The sequence below is a fragment of the Dromaius novaehollandiae genome, chromosome 5 (assembly GCF_036370855.1).
Source record: "Dromaius novaehollandiae isolate bDroNov1 chromosome 5, bDroNov1.hap1, whole genome shotgun sequence".
NCBI lineage: Eukaryota > Metazoa > Chordata > Aves > Casuariiformes > Dromaiidae > Dromaius > Dromaius novaehollandiae.
Window position 1 is genome coordinate 50606984 of NC_088102.1, and position 16707 is coordinate 50623690.

The 16707-nt window shown below is 48.0% G+C and overlaps 1 long non-coding RNA gene across 1 annotated transcript in view; it reads right to left on the reverse strand.

Annotated features, from left to right (window-relative positions):
- The window catches only part of LOC112983079 (uncharacterized), an 80095-nt gene that overhangs the window by 4945 nt on the left and 58443 nt on the right, over positions 1–16707 (reverse strand). The window contains exons 7-10 of the long non-coding RNA XR_010389428.1: positions 10503–10633; positions 9172–9419; positions 5761–5903; positions 699–807 (exon numbers count right to left, since the gene is read on the reverse strand). This is a non-coding gene — a long non-coding RNA (uncharacterized LOC112983079). The remainder of the gene's footprint in view (positions 1–698; positions 808–5760; positions 5904–9171; positions 9420–10502; positions 10634–16707) is intronic.

Consider the following 16707-nt stretch of genomic DNA (forward strand, 5'->3'; position numbering starts at 1 on the left):
TCTCCGCGTGCTAGTGATCTCTCACACTATGCCGTGCCCGCACACATATGCAGAGCGTTGCCAACCTCCTAAAGCTCTGCTGATTAATGAGCCAATTAGTAAAACTTGTTATAAAATAAAGAGTACAGTAAAGATAATAATAGATGCAGCAAAGACGAGTTTCCTGCTAATATGAGACATTTTTATTCTAAACGCATTTTGCTTTGATTTACAGATGTTGTATTTATTTGACAGGGCTCACCCTTGAGCAGGAATTTAGGATTCTTTTACGTGGACTGAAATGAGCAAAGTTCTACATGAGAAGCCACAGCGATACTGATCTAGATTGCCTGCGTCCAGCCTTCTGCACAAGCATCAGTCATTTTCAATGTCAGACTGCAAATTTTACATTTGTTTTGACTATGTGAGGGGAACAGTGTCTCCTTATCCTAGTACTGTACTAGCAAAAATAAATGCCTATAGCAGGGAGGAAAAATATTGTCCTTGATTTCATATCACAGCCAATGTAATTATTTTCTTTTCATCTTAATTTTGTTTCTTTGTGCCTCCTTCCTTTTTTTCCTATTAGCCTTTTCCAGTAAACAACAGAGGGCTCACAAGGTTAGAAGGGCTTTCTCTCTCTCTCTCTCTCTCTCTCTCTCTCTCTCTTTTTTTTTTTTTAACCACTTTATGACGGGCACATCAGTGCATTAACTTACCGAACATGTGCGTATTTGCAGCTGTGCAGAGCACCGCACCAGCAGCATGCAGACTATCTGAAGCACACTCTTCCAAAGGCATTGGCTTCCAATGGCCAGGTGAAATTCTCTGAAACAGTATGCAGAAGATTAGGGTGATCATAATGGTCTTTCCAACCTTAAAATACATATAATTTCAAGTGAGGGACTATCTTTTGGCAGTAGAGAGGCTGTCATGTAACACAACTCACTTTGGATACCATCCATTAGAAAGCAATGCTAACACAGAATACTGGGCTTATTACAGGACTAATACCTCTACTTTTCAAATCTCTCTCGCATGTTTTGGCCCAAAACTGCCCCTCCCCAAAATCCATGTTAAAATACAGTTACAATACCAAATATACCCATAGAGCTATGTTTGCTTTTTCTACCTCTCACCACACTGTCCTGCTTTTCTCTCATGTGATAAGTTCGTTTTCTTCTGGTTGCATCAGAGAGTACATCAAAAGCACCACTGCCCAGAGGATGTACGTCTGAGGTGGGGTCTTGCAAAGATCTACAGGAAGCCCTCAGAGAAAACCCATTAAGTCCACACTCAACTGAACGTGTAGAGAGGGCAATCATCCCGTCAAGCTTTTCTTTCCGCCCCCATCCAGATGCAAAGGAAAGGGTGGTGGTGGTCATTGTCATCTTAAAATGGAACAACGGGTAAAAAAAAGGCCTCCAGTAGAGGAAAACAATTATAATGGCTAAATTATGGGACTTCAAAGCTTTCACTGCCTTGTAAAGCCAAAGCAGCACAGCTGCGTGGTATCATACTAGTGAGCAGAACTGATCACTCTCATTTGATCATGTCACCCTCTATTTGCGCCACAAGTGTCAGGAAGCTCGTCAAAACAAGGTTAACAGACTGCACTGCCTCACAGGCTGATAATCAGATTAAGCGGGCAGTTGCCCAGTTACTGGCCATGATTATGTTCACCCTACAGTAAAGCTTTTAACTCTTTGTAACTGGGTCGCTGGTCTGATATTAGAGGTGGAAAGAAAGACAAGCCTGAGAACCTAAGGCAAATTCGTTAGTGTTGGAGATTAAACCGGGCTTCTGTAAGGTGCAAAATAAAAACTGACAAGAAAGATACAGTTATTTACATTTTCACATGCTCTGTTTTTAGCATTGTTAGGGATCATTAGTATGGGCACAGTAATTTTTAAACTCTCGTTATATACACATATATTTACCTCAGCAGCAACCCATTAAGTAATCTATTAAAAGTAAAACTGGGGGAAATGAATGGGGCCTTTTTCTAATATTTTATAGGTCATAATAAAGCAGGACCTTTTCTTCGACACTTTCTTGATTATTCAACTGGAAACCCATTTTTCACAGCTCTCAGATTTCATTGCTTCATTGCCAGCTCAGTGGAGATGGAGCATAAACTATATGGCCTCAGCGTGGCTCCAGGTTGGGTTACAAGTGTGTGGGGTCCCACCGAGCAAGGGTGCAAAGGGAGAGATGTAACTTGAAAAGAGATGGGTCAGCGCGTGCAAACGGCCCTGGTCAGCAGCATCAGCCTAACTGATGGGGCTGGATACAGAATTGCTGTAGGAAATGGCAATGTAAAAAATTACAAAGATTTAAAAAACTCAATATTTTAAAACCTGTGCAATAAATAGAGACACAAACCTTCACCCCCACCCTTTGGTTTTTCAGGGGAAGCACTGCAGGATTTCTCTGAATGTAACGGGGCAAGCAGGGACTTGGGGTGATGATGCCCCTCTGCTCGCCTGCCTCTTCACAGCCATTTGAGCAGACTCTCCGTGCTCCTAACTTGTTATGGCTTAGCAGAGCTTGCAAGCCACATTCAATCATGAAGTACTTCCTTTTGCCAATAATTTTAATGGTAGAAATAGTGGTCCCAAGTTTGCACAGAAATATATAATTAATGCAAAGGTGTCAGATAATTAAGCTGTTTTAATATTTTAGGAGGGTGACCTTTTCTGTGCTTGAGATTTGTGTTCTCCGTTTTGGCATGTGTTCCCGCGTAAAGCTAGACACTTACTGCTCTTCTGCAACTCAGTTTTGTTGTCTGTAAAGCACATTTGATCCTATTATGATCTGAAGCTTTATTAGGCAAACAATCAAAAGAGCTTCGCAATTCTTGAAAAAAGTTCTGCCTTTTTTTTCTAATGCAGCTTTACCAACAGGGAGAACCTCTCCAGTTCAGAGTCTCTACCCTAAGAAATTAAAGCATTTAACACAAATAAGGAGAAATATTTGTCTACACTCTTTGCTCAGCCTGGGGACCAGAACAAATCGTGGTGCCAAGCAGAGTGCAATGCCCGAGTGCTTGGCGGTGCTGGCAGGTGCTGGCAGGGTGGGCTTTGCACCCTGCTCCCCTGCAAGTGAGGGGGAGGTTTGCTCCCAGCCACCTTGAGAAAGGCTTGCCCAAGGTGGCAGCTGTTGGTAAAAACACCTTAGGGAATTACCTTAAGAGCAGAAGAACTAGGAACTGCCGGACCCAGCTCATTTGCAATAGCAGCAGCAGCCGGGGCACACACTAGTGGATGAACTCTGCCTGCGCACACGTTGTATTTCCAGCCTGTCAGCACATCCTGCACTGTCACGTCCCCTCAGCTTCCCATCTGGCACACACCTGCATCTTGGTCCTGGCTCTTGGCCGTGCAGATGCTCAAACACAGAAGTCCTTCCTTCAGCAAGTTCAGAGAGGATGACAAATTGATTTCCCCCCTGACTTCTCAGTTGGATCGCCCCTTAATCCACTTCAGGCAAAACAACCTGGATTAGTTTAAACACTATAAATAGATGCTGTGAGTTATTCTGGTTGGTTCTGCCTGGAGCAGGATAGGGAGGGCTCACACAAACCAGTTTGCCAGAAGAGCTGAGGAGTGGGGCTGGCTACAGCTGGAGGAGGAGGTACCACCTTCGGCTGGCAAAGCTGGGTGTAGGATTGGACTTGTGGCCATGGCCCTCTGCCTGGCAAGAGAAAAACATGCTTCTTTTCCCTTTCCAATACAGAAGAGAGGTTTCATCTCTGTAGGTGTGTGGGAGAGACCTGGTAAATCTAAGAAATTTTACAGTGAAACACAATAGTGCAATGGCTATTTTAACGTGGAGTTGGAAAAAAAGAAAACAAAGTAGAATGAGAGATGCTCACCGAAATTCAGTGTTGGCCCAGGAGGGTGGTGAAGGCCTTTGGGGATTGTGTAGGGAGAAAGCTGATAATGGGAAAGCTTGCAAAGTCCAGGCTTAATCTCTAGCACTGCAGAGAACTAATCCTTCCGCTTGACATTAATCTTTTCAATGGAGATAAAACTCCCTTATCTTCCACGTTGCTCATTAAGGCAAAAAGCGGGGCCTGTGGTCTTTATAGGCTGGATATGGAGCTGCAGAAATTCTTACACTAACATTGTCTTTTTGCAGCCTCTTCTCCAGATTTCAGTATGGACTTGGCTCCCCTTGAAGAGGAGCTGCCCTTCGCTCTTTTCTAGGAAACATACCCATGAGTATTCCTAAAACAGTACCATCTCTTGAAATAATAAATCTCTCTGGGCCCATTGGCAAATGTGACCATAACAGCCTTCCACTGAAAGTGCCGCTAGGACATCACCATGTTTGGGTCTAGCCAGCAGTGGGAATGACCCTGGTTAGCAGCTGGTCAATGGTCTTGTGCCCAGCATCACATGGTGGGTCCCAGTATTTTGGTTATTGCTGTCACAAAAAAGATACTTGTGCTGCTGAATGACGGCAGCCTGATTAGCCTGGAGACAAAAGCCTTGTTTTCCTCACTCGAACAGAAGCAATACAACCTGTCCAAGTGCAAGCGCTTGAGCCACAGCCTACCAAATTTTCTGGTCTTCTGGATCAAGTCCATAAGCTCATTGCTTGTGTATCTCAGCCCATCTGCTACGTGTCTGCTGGCCACAGACAGGACTTCAAGACTCAGGCCTAGCTCTTTTCACCAGCAAGACAGACACGGAATAAATGTATCCACAGTAATAACACTCTGCGGAGCTGGTAAGGGACACACCAGTCACCTAGGCTTGCTAACAGGGAGAGCACCTCACATCCCATCGAATGGATGGAAGCAAAAAGAACAGGCACCCAGAGTGCCTCTTTTTGACCCATGGCTCACTCTTGAAATTTTTGATTTCTCTCCCTCCCCCCTTACTTCATTTTCTGTTGCTGTTATTTTTGTTTCTGTAAAGAGAGAGGCTCTAAGAGTGGATATAACATATCACACATGCCCTTGCACTATGGTATTGAGGCTGGGCTATTTAGGTGCTAGCCCAGCATCTCTGTAAGCTGCAAGATAACATTTTGATATTGGCTCCTATGTAACCGGGAGGTGTTGAACATCACTGTTTGAGATTTAACCCAAAGGATATAATCCTGTGTTCATCAGCAACCGAGCAGTAGCAGAGCAGCCCAACCTGCCCAAAGTTTAAAAAGCAACCCTTGAAACAAATGTGAATTCACGTGACTTAACATGCATTAATTGAAACTAAAATTAGTCCTCCTTGGTTCACTATAACTATAAACATGATCAAAATTTTTAGGGTTTCCAACTAACTCTAGGACTTCTGAATAACAGAGAAACGGAAGGTAGCAAGGCGACTGAGCAATCCAAGCTCCCGTATATCATATTGATTAAACACAAGGAGTGCCCTTCAAGGAAGAGCCTTGCCTCAGGAGGGAGATATATGGGCTGGTCTTGTAAGCTGCTTCCAGCTCTGCCAGCAGCAATCCAGGACATATGACTATGTTGTCGTAGATAAAAACAAATCTGTGTTCTGAGCCTCTCTCCAGTAAAGAAATAGTCCAGGAAGGACACATGTCTTAATTAACCCCTCGGGAACAGAAGACAAGCAAGTAACAAACAGAATACTGCACAGATGGAAAGCATTTTGACAATAAATCCTTTGAAGTCAGATGATTTTTTGTTTGAATGAAAAATTCACCTCTGCCTGGCAGCCTAGCAAAAGGTCACACAGCACTCGAGTCCTGTAAGAGTCTAATTTCAAAGGCCCAAATGATGCAGTTTGGATTTCACCTACTTACCATTGCTTTTTGTTGGCAGCAATTCCAGCTGTGCGTGGGCTGCAGTTTCTCTACACAGGATGCAGGAACAAAGTATGACAAGCTGACGCCGCTATTTCCTTTGAGCACCAGATGCCCACATCTGACATTGCTTGGATCTCCACCTTAGACAATGAGAGCAAATGAGCCTATTTAAAGCCTGTACAAGCAGGTGCATGTTGCCCTTCAGCTATACACAAGCACTTGGAAAGCACAACTAAAGCGAGAAGAACAGAGGATGTTTTTTTCTTTGCAGCCCAAGCACCTGTGCAGCAGCGTGGTGAGCCGAGTGGGAGGAATACAGACCAATTCGTACCCGGCCTGCACAAACTAGACATGCTCTTTTTGGCCTCCTGAGTGCAGGATTTCTCCCTGGTATGACTGCGGGGCTGCCCTGGCGTCTTGTGTGCCATCCAGGCAGCAGCGGCCACAGCACGAGCAAGGCAGCCCAGCTTTGCTCAAGGGGATGACAGTTTTTGGTGCCAGATTGCAGGTGCGAGTGGATCTGGTTTGTCAGCTCCAGTTAATTTCATGGCAATCTGCTCCCTCTCCCTATAGATAGCAATACGCATTGAGATGCTCACGTATTTTCAACGTGTAGTATCGAGGAAAGCATAAAGTGAGCTGATTTATGAGCGCTCCTCAGCAATTATAAGATGACATGACCCTCAACAGCCTTGCCGGGTGTCACTGCACAGAGCAGCTGCTGTCTCAGGGCAGGCCAGGGGCCTCCTACCTGCCTCCCAGAGTGAGCTGCGCAGCCAGTTCATAAATGTGTTATGAAATCGGTTGTGTCTTCAGGCAAGAAACATAAACGCCAGGATTGTATGTGGATAGAGGCTGCATCAGTCCCAGCACCTGCCTGCGAAAAGCAGCGCTCTGTGAGTGCTTCCTTCCCACTGCTACTTCTTCATCTCCTCTCCGATCTTGGCATTTCCCATCAGCTGCACGAGTTACCCAGCTTACAGTCGGGTGTTTGCTCCCCAAAAGCAAAGCCCCTTTTTTGGCTGGAAAGGGACGCTGAGGAAAAGGCATTACTTCAGGCATTAGCTGACCAGGAACTGGCAGTGGGCAGGGGTGCAAGATGCACCTGAGCCAAACCCTTATTTTAACTGCATTTTGGAAATGAGCCCTTCATTCCTGTGCCATGTGCTAGACGTGGGCCAGCAGGGCGCCCATGAGCACCCCAGTGTGCAAGGCAGGCAGCCATGCCCCGCTCTGTGCTGTGGTCCTGGCTGCAGGAGCTCAGCTCCTCTACTTTCTACCTCATGCTCTTTACTATTCAGTGCGTAAACCTGAAGGGGAATTTTGCAAATTCTTATCACTGCCTTTGACCAAGCCACTTTGGCATAAGGGGACTCAGTGATATTTTTTGGGAGATTTATCTAACAGCTGACCATCTTTCAAGTGCTGATAGTGGCAAATGCTCACCTGGGGATCTTCCTAACACACCGTCACCTCACTCTTATTAACAGGACTGTCTCCAAAGGCTGTGGGGCTCTGGTTATGCTCCTGCTGCAAAAGGGCGAAGAGAAATTTATGGTCTTCCTACTTGGGAGTTGCAAAGGTGTCAAAACAGAATAAAAACCTAGGGCAAGACTGATTTCTAGTGAGATGAATGGAAATACTGAGGGACTCCTATGAAGAAACTGGAACCGTGAGAGTGTTGCTAAAGATGAGACTCCCTCCCAAGGACAGCCAGGATGGTGACAGATGGCCTGCCATGCTGGTGTCCCTGCTTGCGCTGCCGCGTCCCTGCCTGTTGCGAGCGTCAGCACTCGCAGGGAGCTGCAAGCAGCCCCACAGGAGTACCGCGTAACTCGGCACCGCTTTTGGTTAAATTGATTGTGGGCACTAATTTTGGCAGGCACTGAATGCCCAGAACTCTACCTAAAGCCCATGAGCACCACGGTACTGTGTGTTGGCAGAGGCTGGGCCCCAAAAGCTGTTGTTCATGCAGGGAAAGTTGCACAGACCCACACGGGGAGCTTCTCCTGTACGGGCTGAGCCATGCCCAGAGCAATCACAGCCGGGATATGACGCTGCTCACCCTTCATGCTAGAAAATCTTTATCTTTGACCCAGGCACAAACAGCGATAAGGCAGATCCAGACAATAGGAATCAGCATTATAACCAATTTATTCCATATAACAGGCTGTTATCCAGTAGCAATGACTTCAAATCACTACTCGTTTTTAGCTGTCTTTGAGACAGTGACCTCAAAGATGAAGTCTCCAGCATATTCCTGAACTCCTTTATAACAACAATTTCCTGAGAGGTTCTTGTTGCATTGCCTGTGGTGCACTATTACCTTTTCTGGTTTTTTTATTTAGTTTTGTTAATATGCATTGAACTTTGAGTTTCCTGCCCTGCAGTCAGCAGGGAGCCAGCTTTTTCATATTTTCATAGCGCAGTCACCCTGGGATGACAAATGCTAGAAATAAATGATGGATCAAGCCACCCTTTCATTACATGGAGACTGAATCCCTGAACACCCGGGGGCACGGCCCCCGCAGAGGCAGGGCCTGCAGGGCACCAGGGGGATGCAGCAGGCCCAGGGAGCAGCGCAGGGGAGGTTACACGTCCGCCCAGCTGTCTCTCGCGTTGTGCTAACAAAATCAGTATTGCTAGGAAGCAACGTCAAGGGCAAATATCTTCCAGGCAAGACTGGAAAATACATTTTTTGGAAGCATGCCATCATTTCAGGAGGCCCTAAGAGAGCTGGGATATGCTGGAAGAGCTGAACTGTTGCTGACAGACAAAGTCTTTATGGTACTCACCGACTGAGGGGACAGAGGCAATGCTTTTGCCACAGAAGCAATCTCATTTGCACAGGACCCTAGCAATGCCACTGCTCCCTCAACCCCCCATGTCTACCCCAGAGCATCTGTCCATCTGCAGCTCATCCCTGTGCTCCTGCTGCTGCGTGCACGCTGGTGGGTTTGGGGTGACGGGGGACAGTGCAGGCTGCCCGCGGTGCAGAAGCGACAGCCCGAGCCCCAGCTGTGAGTTCTGTACTGGGGACCACCTGGACAGTCCCCATGCCCTCACTTATGCTCCCAGGGCAGCTGCAGGGCCTGGAGCCGCTGCCCAGGGCTTGCGTGGTCCCTGCAGACGTCTCCGCTCCCTGCGGCCTCCAAGATGTCTCTGAGTGGGACCCAGCTCTGCTGAGTACCTGGCTTTTACCATGGCTCCAGTGAAGCCCTGAGAAATTAAAACTCCTTCTTGATATTTTAACCCACAGGACTTATGCAAGGGGAGGGTCTTTGCAATGGCACAGAGCAGCCCTCTGTAAAAAAGATGGATTTTATGTATGAGGCAAAGTTTGGGATCTCGGTGTCCTCGTCAATGACCAAGGATCAAATGCACCCACACCCACCGCGGCAGCCTTACCTCTCGCCAGGATCCTGCCCTTGCACAGCTCTCACCCAGTGTCCTGGCAGCACGACTCCTGGCGCCCGGCTCTGCCTGCACGCTGCACCTCTGCGGCTGTTGGAGGCCGGCAGCTGCCAAAGGCCTGCGCGTGGTTCCCCACGCTGCGGTCGCTCCTGCGGTGCCGCAGCCGCCAGTTCTTCAGGACCCCCGAAGTGCCATCGCGATCAGCGCCCAGGGCAGAAACTTCCCATTCAATAGCTCACAGCCTAAAAGTGAGGTTACAAATGGAGTTCTGCACACTTTTGACAGCAGCAACATATATACCCCTTACCAGCTGCAGCACTACCCTCTTCTCAGCTCTTATTTCCACCACCAGTGCACCTGCAGACCCCCAGCACCGAGCAGGCTCCCCCACGGCGGGCGCTGGGCGCCCAGCCACAGCCTGGAGTGTGTCCCGCGGGACGCCTGCCCAAGCAGAGCATTGCCTCCCCTGTCACCAAAGCGGTGACGCTGACACCTGGGTTTTCCAGCTCTGCCTCTCAAGGCGGCTCTTCAGGGTCACACTGCCACACAAACTCTGCACCAATGGAGTGGCACGGCCCAAGGGGACATCAAGGCAATTTGGCTTTAAATTGTTTTTCTAAGAGCTAGAGCTGAGGGGAAGTTAAACCAGCGGTGCTCTGTGACTGCAGAATTAGGTGCCTGCAACAACATCTGTGCACACGAACAGCTGATTTCATCATCTCCCCATAGCTTCAGTGGAATTGAATTTCCCTGGCATCTGGCATTTTTTTGAACCGGCCTTGAGACTGCAGCTTTCCGCCCTTCTTAACAGAAACTCTCTGCAGATAAAAATGCCCACAGCCGAACAGCGAGATTTGGAGAGCTCTCTCTCAGTAGACGGCTAAAAACATGGCTCTCTAAGGCGCCAACAGACTCGCCAGAGAAACGTCTTATCAGCTCAAGTGCTGGCTGATCCCGTGCCCACGTTGCCTGAAAACACTCGGCAGGGTGCACGGGCAGACGTTCGCCGTCAGCAGCACTTTGGCTGAGGGGTGCCTGTCCCGGCTCGTCAAGGACACGCAGAACGCTGGCCTGGTCACTACGGAACAGGCTGGGCCACGAACCGCCTGTCAGCAGCAGCGACCGCTGCTGTGTCCTTCCCCACAGAGGAGATGGAGACACTGGGGAATGTGTTGACATCTGGAAGTTTCCTCATCTCTGGACTCTCCGGGAGCAGCAGGACATGGTCTCCCGTACGAGTGCTCGCAACCCTCCCTGCACGGGCTGTGCTGAGGCAGGACAGCCTGGCGCTGCGGCTGGGAACACACACATTTTACACCACTTACTGTCCAGCCCCGCTGTGCTGTTTCACCTTCTCCTCTGATGTTTTCCTTCAGCAGATAGCAATATAGAGGGGAATAAGGTCAGCTGACACTCGCCAGCAGGAGCGACTCTGAGAAGCCGTCCTAGATCAGATCTGAAATGACAAGACAGGAAGGAGCTGAGATGCAGCCCAGCCTCAGGGTCTGAAACAGGTGCGTTCACATATGCACAGATACCGACTACCTCCGCCTCGTTCCTCCTCCCCTCCTCCACCGTCTGGAGCTGTCCCCAGAGCCTTCATCACATGAGCTGGGGACTGAGGAAGAAGCACTGCTTTTCCCACTGCTTTAGCATAGCATTAGGAAACTTTGCTATGAGAGCATGCGTTTCCTAAGTGAGATGTAAACCAGAGGCCAACCACTGACCATTAAAGTTCCCGTGACATGTTGCCACTGGGGGGCTTTTTTCATTTTTGCTTCTTGGCCAAAATTTTCTTCCTTACTTTGTTTCTTGGGAAGATGCTTCCCTTTCTGTCTTCCAGCTGCACCCCAGCAGCATGCCCTATAACTAACTACCCATATATGTATGGCTTGAGGAACCTGCTACTTGTAAGAAAGGAATCAAAGCTCCTTTAAACTAGGCAATAGAAAACACAGTTTTCTGGAACGGAAAGCAAGATTCTCATGCATACAACTAGGAAGCAGATTTGCAGCACAACACTAGTTATCCAGGACTCCTGGGAGAAGGGGAGCTCTGCCAGGGGCACGTTAGGAAACAGCACTGGGAGCCCGGGAGGGAGCAGCGGCGATGCTGATGCTGTGGTCTCTCCAGGCTCAAGACCACGTGCTGCCATTCAGTCACTGTCTTCTTTGCATCACTGAAGCTAATTAACAGCTAGTGTAGTGATGAAATATTTTTTCTGCTAACATATGGTCACCGTAAGCAGCCGAGAGCTGTGAGTTCGCTTGGCGTGGCAGGCGGCGTGAACAGCGAGAGCTTTCGCTGACCCCACTCCTGGTCTAGCTCAGCACCAGCAACGGAGCACACTACTTCCCCACAAAACTCCCCAGGGCCGTCTTCCCCACTGACTCCCATTCCTCTATCCTTGTTGCAGAACAAGGCGCTTCAAGCCTGCAAAGCCTTACTATTTGGGAACCTTCTCCTACCATAAATAATGACAAGCTTTTTTAATAAAGTGACATCAGCCTGGCTCTTCAGCAAGCGATACAGACGGATGCATTGTCAGCCTATCTGCAGAGGATGCAAAATTGCACCTCAGGTCTCTCCATCCCCCCCCGTCCCCCTGTCCCCCCCTCCACCCCCCTAAAAAAAACCAAGCCTGCAGGAATATCCTGTGCAGTCAGGCTTGCCTTCATTATGTTTTTCCTCCTGCTTTGCACTGCACAGTGGATAAGGTAGGTCGACCATGCAAGACAGAAACTAGTAATAAATATGTCACATTGAGCAAATAAGACACACATATTGGAAGGAGTAAGGAAACCTTGTGGCACTAAGACTGCTGAGGGGCCTTTGCTGGGTTGTTTTTCATAGTGACAGCATAGCCTGTATACCACACAGGTAGTACAAAGGTGGATATATAGCATCTAAAATGCTCTGTCTCAGAATTTCCCTAGAAATCTTAAATCTTTCAGATCACCCCTCACACACAGAGTGCAGTCCTGCTCATCTGAATGCAGGAGGACATATTATGTATAGATAGCTAACAATTTTCAGCAGAAATAGCAGGTACCATAACAGCAAGCAGCTGTTTAGGCTAATAAGAATTTGAGATGGGCTGAGGACATATTACATAAATATTATATACATCCATCTCTTTTCTACTTCCCTTAGCTTGATCACTATGAGATGTCTCTTCATAGAGACATATGCAAGGCAATCAGGTTTTCCGGCATTTAGCCCCCTTTTCCACACTCTTTTTCAGATCACTTCTTGACTTGTACTGCTTCTCTTCCACCACCTGCCATAGCCCACGTAGCTCTGGCTGCATCAGAGCAGCACAGGGGCTCCAGGCAGCCCCAGGCAAAAGCTGCCACAGCCTGTCGTGGTACGATGCTTCAGGACCTTCCCTAAGCTGCCAAGGAAAAGAGACCGAGACAAATTGTTTCCCCAATTTCCCCTTCTCCAAATAACTCTCACCCTCATTCTTGTGAAATAGTCTTATTATATATAATACAATAAGGCTATTGTATTATATATAATAATAAGAATAAACTCCAACTATTCTCATTTTGCAAGCTCTTAATACTTCCTCCATCGGTTTTACACCAAACAGACCATTATCAAGAGGTGATACTGAATCAGAATAAACAGAATTATCCTTGCTTCTCCAACACTTCCTAGGAAAAAAAGACAAAGATTTTTAGGAAGGCTAAGAGAAAAAAAGTATGCCAGCAAGTGACAAGCGTAACTGAAGTAAGGAAGAGCAGTAGTCATTGTTTCATAAAATCCACCATATGTTGTGTGGCTTCATTACTCAAATTTTGCATGTGCTTGTTTGATGATTTAATCAGCTGCTGACTTCATTTCATACTGTTGCCAATTCATGACTGGGTTGATTTGATTTGAGTTGTAACCCTAACTCAAGGACTGCATTGCTCTTTCTCAGTCATTTTAGTTATTAAGAAAAAAAACCCCAAAACTAGTCTGCTTTAGAGGCATTTTAAATGATTTCTGTTCATCCAGTTATTTTATTTGCAGTAAAGCCTAGCAGAAATGCATGGATCTGAGCCTCACTGCACAATCCAAGAAAGAAAACTCCCTGGACGCAGCACAGGCGACCCTAATGGGCCCCTTCAGCACCTTCCACACGCTCCTTTCCCTGGCCTGTGAAAGTGTTCATGCATCCCGTGTGAATTTGGGCTATCCAACATTTGCCTTGTTCAGGCTTTCCCTCAAACACCAGCGCCTTGTCTGCTCTTCCTCCTCCTCACAGCACCCTTCCAGCTTCCAGGCAGTGAGCAGGTCAGGAAGGTTATGCAGAAACTCCCATTTTCTTCTCCATACTGAAGTCTTGTGTATTTTTCCCTGCCACGCTGCAGATCTTACCAATGCCAGAAAAGATTAAATCCTGATGCACAGCAGCTCCATCCCTAACTCAGTGCCCTTTTGCAAGGGCCCAGAGCAGCACAGCAGCAGCAACAGGAGACAGCAAAGCAAAGCGGCAGGGAAGACCTGGGGCAGAAAAGGTTGCTCCGCATCTGAACAAGCTGCGGTTAATGCACACCAGTGGGATCCCTTACTCTTGAGACTGGTTTGCTAGATTTTGGATAGAGACATGCAGCCATCTAATTGAACATGCTGATGAGACATCACCCACGGCGCACACAAAGGGAGTGGGAAACTGAGCTGTGGCCCAGCGTGCGCTGCTGGGCTCTGTGCTCACCAGCTGCTTTTGAGCAAACATAGGCAAATACAAGGGCCACGCACCACATACACTATACACAGCTCAGCGAACAGCACTACAGGCAGAGCCTGGCTACCGCTACTTGGTGGGGGAGAGAGAGGAGACAGGGACGAGCTCACTTGCTACCCAGGAGATGTGGCTAGAGGAAAGCACGAAGGAGCCAAGCAGTGCAGAGGGGGAGAGCTGCTGATTTCATAAACACATATACAAAGTGTGTGTGTGGGGGGGGGGGGGGGGGGGAGCGCGAGTGCTGGCACACAGACATAAAATGTTGGAAAAATATCAGTCCAGGTTCACAAACTGAAAACCAATCTCATCTCATTTGTCCTCTCCCCTGTTCTCATTTATTCACAGGACTGCACTTTATCAGTAGTAGTGGAGTGGATCTAATACAATTACACAGTAATCTTGACAGAAATACCGCTAGCCACCATAGGGGAGCTGCAGCAACGCTGAGCTTAACGAGGCTCACAACTATTGCAAGGTGAATTCCAAAAACGCATTATTTTTCTCCCTTAGGGCAGTAAGGGTAGGTCTGCTCCAGATTTCCGATCACACCACACACCTGAAGGACAAAAGTATCTGAGCAACAGAGCCTTAAGCCATATTAATAACAATTAATTTCCAGACCTCAGAAACAATAGAAGGCAGAGTTTTAATTAAAAAAAAAAATTGAAAAGGATACAGGTAGAGGAAAGATTTATGACCTGACTTCTGTTTTTCAGAGGAACCAAACATCTGCAGCACCCACTAAAGCTAGGGGAATTTATGGGTGCCCAGCACCTGTGAAAACTAGGCCATATTTGTCTTGTCTGCTCTGCAGATGGGGAGGAAGCCATGGAAATACTTTCGCTTGGAAATCTATTTATTGTCTTTTTGTGGGAGCTATCTCACTCCCTTTCTCTCCCTTATGTTGTTTCTCTCTCTGCTTACACTCCTACAAGAGCCAGGACAGAGAGGGATGGGAAAGGCATCTTCTGCAGTCATGAGGGTTGCCAATACCTTCCTCTCCTGCCCCTTCTGAGCAACAGCTGCCCGTATGAGAGCCTCTGCTGTCATGTTTCTCCCATGCTGCCCTGCCATCTGCAAAAAGCAAAATTTTGCTTGGCAGGGGAACTTCTGACTATCAAAGACATTAAAAATCAGGGCCTAGGAAATGGCCCTCTGACTTTCCTCCCCAGACCTGTCTGCTTTCTTTTCTTCTGCAAACCCTCCACTAAGTTTTGCACTTGAAACCACATCTCAGCCTTCACTTGCTCTGCTCAAAGCTTAAATATAGGCACTGCATTGCCACAAGTTTTCACTGATGTTAGGAGCTTTGATTTCTGAGGGTCAGAACTCAACAGAGCTGATTTTCCAGAGGTGCCCAGTACCCCCCACTTCACAGCCCCAGGTGCCCATGGCAGGAAAGAGCCCATGGTTGGTGACTGCAAACCCAGCAAATGGTTTGTCCCAGCTCAGGGCACTCACCTGCCTCTCGGCAGGCTCAGCCACATGGGGCAGCACAGGGACAGGGCTCTGGCCAGCAGCACTTAGCATGTAGTCCAAATTGCCACCACTGAAATGAGGGATGTTGCACAGGGGCGTGCGGGGTGGCTGTGGCGGAGGTCCTTGCTGCAAAGCCACTGCACTCGCCCCAGTGACCCCTTGTGCCAGCTCTGGCAATGCTCAGATCCCCCTGTGAACTGAGTTAACTCATTAACACAACAGAAAAGAAAGTTGGGGAGAGAAAAAGTGTTTTCTCCTGGATTAGTGAGAGGAAACAAGTTGGGTGGATGGTCCAAAACCCACTGCATCTGGCACAGGAGAGGCACAGGACTGTGACCCTCAGAGCAAAGGGATGATAAGGAGAAATGGCAGAAGGAGCAAGATTTCTCCTTTTTCACTGGCAAGTTAGATTCATCAGCTGTTTCACACAGCCTAGCCCTCAGCTTGTTCCCTCTGAGAGGGCTGGGGTGGCAGAGGGGTTGCATAAACACGGGCAATGCTTTTCCTTAGCGCGCAAGTGCTTTGCTGATGCTTGGGACCTGCCTCAGTGCCTACGAAGAAACAGGTGGCGCTAAATACGCAGATGCCGAAAGTCTGCTGGCATGAAGTAGCTCTTTAAATGAATATATTTTCTTCAGTAGCATGAGGGCTTTTGCTTCGAGCATATTTAATACACTTCAGTGCTGACAAGGGAATGAAAAAAAAAAAAAGAAATTAATCTCATGACTTACTGTCTCCAAAAAGGCTAAGAGAGCAGCTGCTGCTGGTCTCCTTTGTTAGAAGAAGGGACACAATACTTACAGGGTGCAGCTCTGATCAACAGGCTGCAAGTGACACATTTTTCTGCAGAGCTGTTGCGTTTGATAAATGCAGCTGCCAGACCAGCCGCGAAAGGCCCCCCGGACGCGAGAGTAACGGCACGTGCATTGCTGGGGGCGCCTCTCCTCCCTGCGCGCTTGGCCACCGCTGGCAGGGTTTAGGACTCTGGGATTTTGTCCCCACGGCCCCATGACACTATCTGTGACGAATGAGCCAGGAAAAGGTACCGGTGTCACCATCTCACCTTCCTTGCTCCTTCTTAAAGTAGGAGAGAAGTCAACGGCAGCATGGGAAAGACAGCGACAAACTGACCAGCAACCCCGATACCAGCAGCTTTCTCACTGTGACGGGCCTCTTTGCTGCACATCGTGGCTCCCAGCCAGGTGGACTATGGCCCTCATGGTATTTCAAAGTATGCGGCCGTTTAATGAATACGGTTGGTAGCTTGCTGGTCCTTGTCCCCTCCCCTCTATTTGGATTCACACTTCATTAACTGA